Source organism: Cebus imitator, unplaced genomic scaffold, assembly GCF_001604975.1.
Source record: "Cebus imitator isolate Cc_AM_T3 unplaced genomic scaffold, Cebus_imitator-1.0 Scaffold189, whole genome shotgun sequence".
In the NCBI taxonomy this organism is placed as follows: domain Eukaryota; kingdom Metazoa; phylum Chordata; class Mammalia; order Primates; family Cebidae; genus Cebus; species Cebus imitator.
In genome coordinates this window covers 2,364,562-2,374,751 of record NW_016107504.1, presented here as the reverse complement: position 1 = coordinate 2,374,751, position 10,190 = coordinate 2,364,562, and positions in this window count along the sequence as shown.

The following is a 10,190-nucleotide window of genomic DNA, read 5'->3' as shown; positions in this document are numbered from 1 at the left end:
AAAATAAAGGCCAAAAGCTACCCAAATTTGATGGACTACATTAATATATACATCCAAGAAGCTCAACTTCAAGTAGGAATAACTCAAAGCAATCTCAGCAAGATACATTACAATTAAAGTGCCAAAAGTTAAAAAGACCATTTCTCCAAAGATATACAAATGGCTAACAAGCACTTAAAAAGAGGTTCAACATCACTAATCATTAGGGAAATGTAAATCAAAACTGCAATGTGATAACACCTCACATCTATTAGGATGGTAACTACCAAAAGAATCAGAAAATAATAAGTGTTGGTGATGATGTAGAGAGATTGGAACCCTTGTACACTATTGATGTGAATTTATAATGGTACAACCACTGTGAAAAATAGTATAGTGTTTCCTCAAACATATAAAAGCAGAATTACTATAAGATTCAGCAATTTCATGTCTTGCTATATACCCAAAAGAATTTATAACAGGCTCTCAAAGAGGTATTTGGACAGCCATGTTAAAAGGAAAATTATTCACCATAATTAAAACATTGAAGTAACCCAAGTGTTCATCAACAGATGAATGGATAAGCAAAATATGGAATATAAATACAACAGAATATTATTCAGCCTTAAAAAGGAAGAAAATTCTGAAATATGCTGCAACATTGATGAACCTTGAGGACATTAGGCTAAGTGAAATAAGTCACAAAACAACAAATACTTCATGATTCCATGTATGAGGTACTTAAAGTAGTCAAAATCATAAAGAAAGGAGAATGGTGACTGCTAGGGGCTGGAGGGAGGGGAAAATGGAGAATTATTGTTTATTGGGTATAGAATTTCAGTTTTATGAGACAAAACAATTATGTAGATAGACTCAGTGATAGTTGCACAACATTCTGAGTATATTCAATACCACTAAACTGTACACTTAAAAATGGTTAAGATGATCAATTTTGTTTTACATGTATTTTACCACAATAGAAAAGTTTTAAAAATAAAAACAGTCAAAGACAAAGAATCTTGAAAACAGTAAGACAAGTGACTCATCATGTAAAAGAGATGCTTCATAATATTACCAGACAATTTCTTATCAGAAACTACACAGTCCAAAAAGAATTGGGATAACATATTCAAAGTGCTGAAAGAAAATAAAGACTGTCAATCAAGTGTATAATTATAGCACTGCACTCCATCCTGGGTGAGAGAATGAGATCCTGTCCAAACGACAACAAGAAAATGATACTATGAACAATTGCATGCAAACCTATTAGATACACTAGGTGGAACAGGCACACTTCTAAAGGGACATGAAAAATAAAAATCAACAGAAAGAAATGGGAAAACTGCACAGATAAAAAAATAGAGATTGAATTGTTAATTAAAAATTTCTAACAAATAAAAGTCCAGGACAGATAACTTCACTGGAGAATTCTACCAAATGTTTAAAGAAGAATTAACGCCAATCCTTCACAAAAGTTTCCAAAAAATGGGAAAGGAGATGAAACTTCCCAACTCATTCTAGAGGCCAAAACCTCATAGATGCCAAAAACTTGAGACTATAACTAGGCATAAACATCACAAGAAAAGAAAATAAAGACGAATATCACTTATGGATGTAGACACAAAATTTTTAAAAAATATAGTAGCAAACATATTTAGAGTCCAGGACCAGATGGCTTCACTGGTGAATTTTAACCAACATTTAAAGAACTAACACCAATACTGCTCAAACTATTTTTAAAATTAAAGATAAGAGAATGTTTCCCAACTTAATCTCTCTGAGGCCAGTAATATCAAGACAACAAAGCCAGATACACACTATACAAAAACAGTAGGGTCATATCCCTTATTAATAAATATGCAAAAATACTTAACAAAATACTGGCAAACCAAATTAAACAGCATATTAAAAATATTATACACCATGACCAAGTGGGATTTATACCAGGAAAGCAAGATGATTCAACATATTTAAATCAATCAGTGTAAAACACGTAGCTAATAGAATGAAGGATAAAACTCACACAATTATCTCAATTGATGCAGAACCCAGGAGGAGCATTTGACAGTATCCAGCATATTTGCATGATAAAAACACTACACTCAACAACTAGGAATAGAAGGGAACTGTCTCAAACTTAGAAAGGGTATCTGTGAAAATCTATTGTTAATATCATACTTAATGGTGAAAAACTAAAACCTTCCTCCTTAGACTAGGGCCAAGAAAAATATGTTTATTCTCATTGCTTCTATTTGATATTGTACTGAAGTTTCTAGCCTGATCAATTAGACAAGGAAAACAAATTAAAAAACCTAAAGACTGGAAAGAAAGAAGGAAAGCTATGTTAATTTGCAGATGACATGACCTTATATATAGAACATCCTGAGAAATCCTCTAAAAAACTATTATAGCTAACAAATGCATTCAGCAAAGTTGCAGGATACAAGCTCAATATACAACCAAAACCAAAAATTGTTTTTCTATACACTAGCAATAAAAAATATGAAAAGGAAATTAAAAGAGAAATTCCATTTATAGTAACACAAAATAATAAAATACTTAAGAATAAATTAAAAGTGCAAGACTTGTACACCAATAACTACAAAACATTATTGAAAGAAATTAAGGAAGATCTATATAAATAGAAATACAGTGTGCGTTCATGGGTCATAAGACTTAATACTGTCAAAATACAATACTCCCCAAAGTGATGTACAGATTCAGTGTAATCTATTCATATCCCAGTTGTCTTATTCTTCTTTTATTTTTTGATGGTAATTGACAAGCTGAGAGTAAATGCATATGGAATTGCAAGGGAGCCTGAATAGCCAAAACAATCTTGAAAAAGAGCAATGTTGGAATGCTGGAACTTGACTATTTCAAAACTTACTACAACGTTACAGTAATCAAGACTGTGAGGCCAGGTGCAGCCACTCATGCCTGTAATCCCAGCACTCTGGGAGGCCGGAGTGAGAGAATTGCTTGAACGCAGGAGTTTGAGACCAGCCTGGACAACAAAAAAAATTGGCCAGGCATAGTGTCGCCACCTGTGGTCCCAGCTACACAGGAAGCTGAGGAAGGAGGATCACTTGCATCCAGTAGGTAGAGGCTAGAGTGAGCCATGTTAATGTCATGGCATTGCAACCTGGGTGACAGAGTTAGACCCTATCTCAAACAGAGAGAGAGAGAGAAGACCGTGGTGTAGTACTGGCATAAACACAGATATACAGATCAATGGCATAGAGAATCCAGAAATAAAGCCATACTTCTGTGGTGGATCCGTTTTTGACAAGTGTATCAAGACAATTTAATAGAGGAAAGAAACGTCTTTTTAACAAATGGTGCTGGGACAACTGGGTAGCTGCATGCAAAATAATGAATTTGGACTCTTAGCTCACATGTTTAAAATTAACTTAATATAGATTAAAGACTTAAATGTATGAGCCAAAACATAGGAGTTAAACATTGTGCACTTAGATTAGGCAATGATTTATTAGATGTGAAACTAAAAGCAAAAGCAACAAAAGGAAAATATTTTTGATATTTGACCAAAATTAAAATATCTTGTGCTTTAAAGGACACCGTGAAGAAAGTAAAAAGATAACCCTCAGAATATGAGAAAATGTTCAGAAATCATATATCTGATAAAGAATGGGTATCTATAATAAATCAAGTACTCTTACAACTCACCAGTGAAAAGACAAGTAACCCAACTGAAAATGGGCAAAGCATTTAAATAGACATTTCTCTAAAGAAGATACACAAATGGCCAACAAGTACATAAGACTCTTAGCATCTTAGTCATTAGGGAAATGCAAATCAAAACCACAATGAGACCTGTGCAGTAACCCATGCCTGTAATCCCAATACTTTAGAAGGCCAAGCCAGGAGGCTAGCTTGAGCCCAGGAATTTGAGACCAACCTTGGCAAAAAATCAACACCCCATCTCTACAAAAAATAAATAAAAATAAATTATCTGGGCATGATGGTGTGTGTCTTTAGTCTCAGCTACTCAGGAGGCTGAGGCAGGAGAATTCCTTGAGCCCAGGTTTTGAGGCTGCAGTGAGCTATCATCCTGCCACTGCCCTCCTAGCCTGGGTGACAGAGCCTTGTGTAAATAAAAACAACAACAACAACACTGCAATGAGATACCACTTTATACACATTGGGATGGCAATACTTAGAAAGAGAAAAATAACACATTTTTGTAAAGATGTGGAAAAATAGGACTTTTGTGCACAGCTGGTGGGAATGTGAAATGGCGTAGTTGCAGTAGAAAACAGTTTGGCAATTCCTCAAGAAGTTAAACAGAATTACTACATGACTCAGCAAATTCACTCCTAGGCATACCTGAAAGACTTGAAAACAGGTATTCAAAAAATATTTGTACATGAATGTTCATAGCAACACAATTCAAAATCACCAAAAGGCGGAAACAACACATATGTCAATGGATGAATGGATAAACAAATGTGGTATCACCATACGATGGATTATGATGCAACATAAAAAAGAATGAAGTATGCATACATGCTATAACATGGATGAACCTTGAAAATACGCTAAATAAAAGAAAGACCCCAAAACATCACATATTGTATGATTCAATTTATATAAAACATTCAGAATAGGTAAATCTATAGAGACAGAAAGTAGATTAATGGCTGCCAGTGGCTATGGTGACTGGGGAGTGACTCTTAATGGATATGGGGTTTTCTTTTGGAGTGATGAGAATGTTTTGTGACTAGATAAAGGAGGTGGTTACACATTGCACATGGTGGATATACTAAATGGCTCTCAAATTGTTTGCTTTAAAATGCTTAGTTTTAAGTTACATGAACTGCATTTCAATTTAAAAAATAAAGGAATGAAATACCAGGACAAGCAATGACATGGATGATCCTTGTTAAAGAAGCCAGACACAAAAGGCCGTATGTTGTATGATTCAATTTATACGAATAGGCAAATCTATAGAGACAGAAAACAGACTGGTGGTTTCCTAGGGCTGGGGTGAGGAAGAGATGAAGCAAATGGGGTGTGATTGCATGGGATTATTTTCCGGTTGATGAAAATGTTCTGGAATTAGATAATGGTGATGGTTGAACAATTTTGTGGATATACTAGAAACCATTACATTGTACCCTTTAAGAGAGTAAATTTTATGGTATATAAATTATATCTAATACGAAAGCAAATATACTGTTTAAACAAAAATAATAATGTAGTGTGGCATTCATAACATAATAAACATAGCATATGAAAATAGTGGTGCAAAGATCGAGATGGGAGAATTGAAAGTCTATTAGTGTAACATTCTTAGAGCATACATGAAGTGGTATTATATGACTTGAATACAGACTGTGATAAATTAAAGATGTAGGCCATAAATCCTAAAGCAGCCATTAAATTAACCAAACAAAATATTACAGTTAATATCCACAAATGAGATAAAATGGAATCAGAAAAAATATTCAATTAATCCAAAACGAAGCATGAGAAGCGAACACATTACAAAGGAGACAAATACAAAACAAGATAACAGAGTTGAACTTACCCACATCAGTAACCACATTAAATGCAGTCCATTAAAAAGTAAAATTTGTCAGATTATATTAAAAAGATCCAACTATGTGCCCCTCAAGAAATGAATGCACTTCAAATAGAAAGAACTAGGTTAAAAGTAAAATAATGGAAAAATATCTTAACACAAACACATGGAAAGCTGGATGGCTACATAGTTATCAATGTAGTTTTCAGGGCAAATAATATTAACATTTTCTTTATTATCATTATCATAATAATAAAGAGATCATTTCTTCAAGAGGACATAATAATCATAAATATTTATGCACCTAATAGCGAATTTTCAAAATAGATGAAGGAAAAGCAGAGCTGCAAGGAGAAAAGCCCTAGCATACTTTCATGCACCCATGGGTGCTTCTGCCTACTCAGAGAATAAAGAAAATGGTGCTTTCTGAGGAGGAGAAGGCAGCGTTTGTAAAAACGGCTTCAGGTTGTTATCACTTTACACTCCATGAAGAGTAGTTTTCTTTGCTCTTGCTGGCCTTAAGGTGGGCAACAGCTGCCACATCTGAAAGAACATAGTCAACTTAAGAACATGCTTAAACCCAGTAACCTCAAAGTCAGGCTTATTTCTGATTACAATAAGCTATTCGGGGCCCTATTTTAGCCTACATGTTTTCTAACTTGTCTTTAGCCTTACCTGCCTCCCTAATCTGATAAATAGCCACATACTGCTTGGCCCAGCTTGCTTTATGTTTGCTCATATGATTCCTAGTGTAAATATCTGCTAAAGGCAGTCAAATGAGGGAAACTACTGCATGTAAAATATGACCAATGGAGGTTACACTTAGCAAACTCAAATTGCTTCTATGTGTTTATGTATATTAAGTTCAAACAAAATATAACAAACTTCACTGTTGGAGCTAAAGAAATTTTCCCCTCCATGGGGTACTTTCTGCAGTGTATAAAATAGATGATAAAACTATCAGGATGGTCTCAAATTTACAAAACTGGCCCTTAATTAGACACTAATAGCATTAACGAGGCTGCAGGCCAGGGCATTTAAATTCCAGGAGCTCATCTGGATTCAAAAGCCCTGAGGAAGTTCACACGAGGTGGGCACTAGGCCAGACCCATAAAGTTTTCTTTAGCTATAGAGGCTTAGACCAGACAGAGTATGCTGAAGTACAGTGGATTAACTATAAGGCCCCTGCATCTAAGGGTTAATTCCAAGGGGTTTCAGGTGCTGCGAAGGTGCTAGGAAAAGCACTCATCCTTACCTGGGAACCAAGATTTCCAAACATACAGCTTATCACTTCTCATGAGGAAGAGACCCCTACATTGCTATGAATGTCCACCACACAGAATTCTGAGTTTTAGGATATAGGCATCTTCATGGCTCAAAAGCGACAATTAGATTTTGAGTGGAAAGAACTTAGTAACTTGTCCTGTGACTTTTGGGGTCAGTTAACTATTCCAAGGCTCACCTTCTGCATCTGTATATTGGAGACTAATCTTTGCACTGCTTGAATACAACAGAGATGCTGGGACTCAAATGAAGCATGTGAAGGATGATATTTTAATAAGAACTATATAAATATAAGGTGTCTGTCTTATTACTACTGAGGTGTTAGAAGTAGCCTTTCTTGGAGCCCAAGCAAAGGTCAAATTATTGTGTCAGAGAGATACAAAGCTGTGACATTGAGGGTTACCATTGTAGCTTATGAGAGACTGGCAACAGCAAGCACTTTGCTGGCCCTATGAAATCAACCAGAAAACTATTTTGCATGAATAGAAAGTATGTTGGCTTATTGGTAGGTTTGGTGTGGCGCAGGTCGAAATTACCAAGTACAGTATTCTCAGACTGCCTTTGGCTTTAGAACCTGTTCTGTCTACCATAATCCCTAGTATAAGCATTCACTCTGATACCCTTGAACAGCGGGAAGCAGATCTGAAGAACTTCTGTAGGCTTACCTTTCACAGATGCTCTTGAGGCTAGAAAACCAATAAGTTGTTCATTTCTCAGCTAGTAACACTTTGGGGCTTCTTCACTGATCGCAAGCATGTATATCTGGCTTAGGAGATTTCCTCTGGTTGAAGTAATACTACCAGGAGTTTCTTTTTGGAGTTTTCAGAGATCAGTAATTGGTACTTATAACCTAGTCTGCTAATGAGGTAACAAATTCTTTATTTGAAGTTAAGATGGAGGAAGCCAAATGACTACCTGGCGGAAGTAAAAATGCATTCTTTAGAGATCCAGTGGGACATTATTTGGAAAAAAATAATTTAGGATCATAAAAAACATATTTTGCGTCATTTCACCATAAGTACCTTGGAACACAGCTTCCAATGACTCTTGATAAACTAGGTCTTAGATTAAGTGGCGTTAAGTAATATTTCTGCTGGCCCAGCCCTTAGTTCAAAGTCGAAGATGCATGCTTAATCATGCATGTTAGTTTTATCAATTCACCCTCATTTTGTCACATATGGAAATAAAGCACTTTCCCTAGATTTCGGAAACTAGAAATATTGAGTATTCATTGGAGTATCAATGGCAAAAGTACAGCACACTTAAATTAGGATAATCTGAGGCGAGTTTAATTAGAAATATATAGACGGTGTGGTGAGGTAATCATAAATAGTTGCTCAGGAATCCAGGTCTAGCAGCACAGCAACAGCAGACTTGTCACCATACCCATCACAACTAGACCTGAAAACATGAGAAGGGGTTACTGGAACCAGAAGGGAAGATAATTAAGAATAGCAAGTCATCTTGAGACGGGTAGGGACATTCCATTGAGAGGCACAAGCCAACCCGATGTGACCTCAGAGAGAAGGAGCCATGAAAATAAATACCTTAATCCAACTCTTGTCCCCTCCTCTGATATTCTGCTGGGACTTCCAATTGGTTGACCCCAACCAGAAGCCAGAGTGTTCAGGAACCCTCTGGGGCAGAAAGCAGGATGACATGTGATGGTAGAAGGTGAAACAGAAGATATTTGGCATAAATTTGTATGACATAAGCAATTTGTTATCCTGTAGCGTCAGGTGTTGGGTATGCAGTCCACTAATAGAGAAATAGATAATTAAGATTACATAAATGTGATTTTATCCCATGTTTTGGGGAACAGACAGTTACTCTTGCAAAAACCCCCATTATCTGGCCTAAAGTCAGTAAGATTTGGTAGTCAAAGGATAGAATAGCATACCTCTTTTCCAGGGTATATACAGTAAGTCCTCACTTAACGCCCATATAGGTTCTTGGAAACTGTGACTTTAAAGCTAAATGACATATAACAAAATCATGTTTTTCCTCATCAACATTATAACTGAATAATGTTGGACATCGTTGTCCTAAAGTCACACCTTCTAAAAATATATTGACTATGTGAAATGAAGATTTACTGTATTATGGTCACTGCTTATCTTTCTGGTTGTGTTCATATTGGATTGCTATCTATCATGGTGTTCTAAGCTAATAAGCATCCAATCAATATTTGTTGATATAGAACTCAGGAGACAGGCCTCTGGATTCAATTCCAAATTAGGAGTATTGCCACCATACAAACTTTCCAAGTTCCCTGAATATACTCTAAAAACCACTGCTCTAAAATGGAAATGATATATGATTTTTAAATATTATTCAATTTATTTTGGAGCTGCCTAGGGATGATGGTGTGTGTATAGTCCAGCTTGAGAACTGAGTTTCTCTGCCAAGGAAACCAACTGAAGTCCTGGCTAAACAAAAGTGATTGCTCCTTGCTTCTGTGTTTAGAGGCACGGGAAGTGCTACCAGAGCCAGCTCTTAATCAGGCTCTTAAGAAGAAAATCTTTGAGAGCAAAGCTGTCACTTCATTTGGAATACAGACATTGGGAAACTAGGCCACCTATCAAAATATTTGCTATTATTTTTATGAGGCTGAAAGAATACATGAAATTTAAAACAGGGAATCTAGAGACAGGACTTTAGACAACCCCAGCACCAACAACAATGAGCTCAGACAGATCATTACACATGCTGACTCATTTCTATAGGCAATAGTGCCCTCTTGTGATTAACTTCTGAATAAACTTTTGATAGTTTGGCATGACATTGAGGTGAAGAACCTCATTGCCACTACAAGAATGAAAAAGCGTTCTTCAAATTTGGCTGGCTGGGAAAAAACATCATACAATCATAAGGTGTCCAATATAACCTTCTGTGGAAGCAACGAGTGTGACACCAACATGGCACAGATCAGGCCATAAGCTATAAAACAATTGGAATGTCTACTTTCTTAAACAATATGTGTGTGTGTGTGTGTGTGTGTGTGTATACATATATCCGTATATGTGGGTGTGTGAGTGTGTGTGTGTATAATGGAAGTTATTCATGTAGATCTCAACTTTTCAGAAGATACATGTGCACGTGCATGCAAGGAAACGTGGACACACACACACACACACACACACACACACACAGAGCTATAGAATATTAGGATATGGTCCTTAAGTAACATCCGAATCATGAAAGATTCATTAACTGGTAAAACCACATTAGGTACACATAACTATTTGGTAGTCAAACTATCTGACTAAGCAGAATAGTTCATTCATTTCCTGCCAATGTGAGAAAATCATTAATTGTGTATGACTATAAAACTCACCATAGTACTTCTGGAATTTTCACAGATGATAAAAAAGCAAAA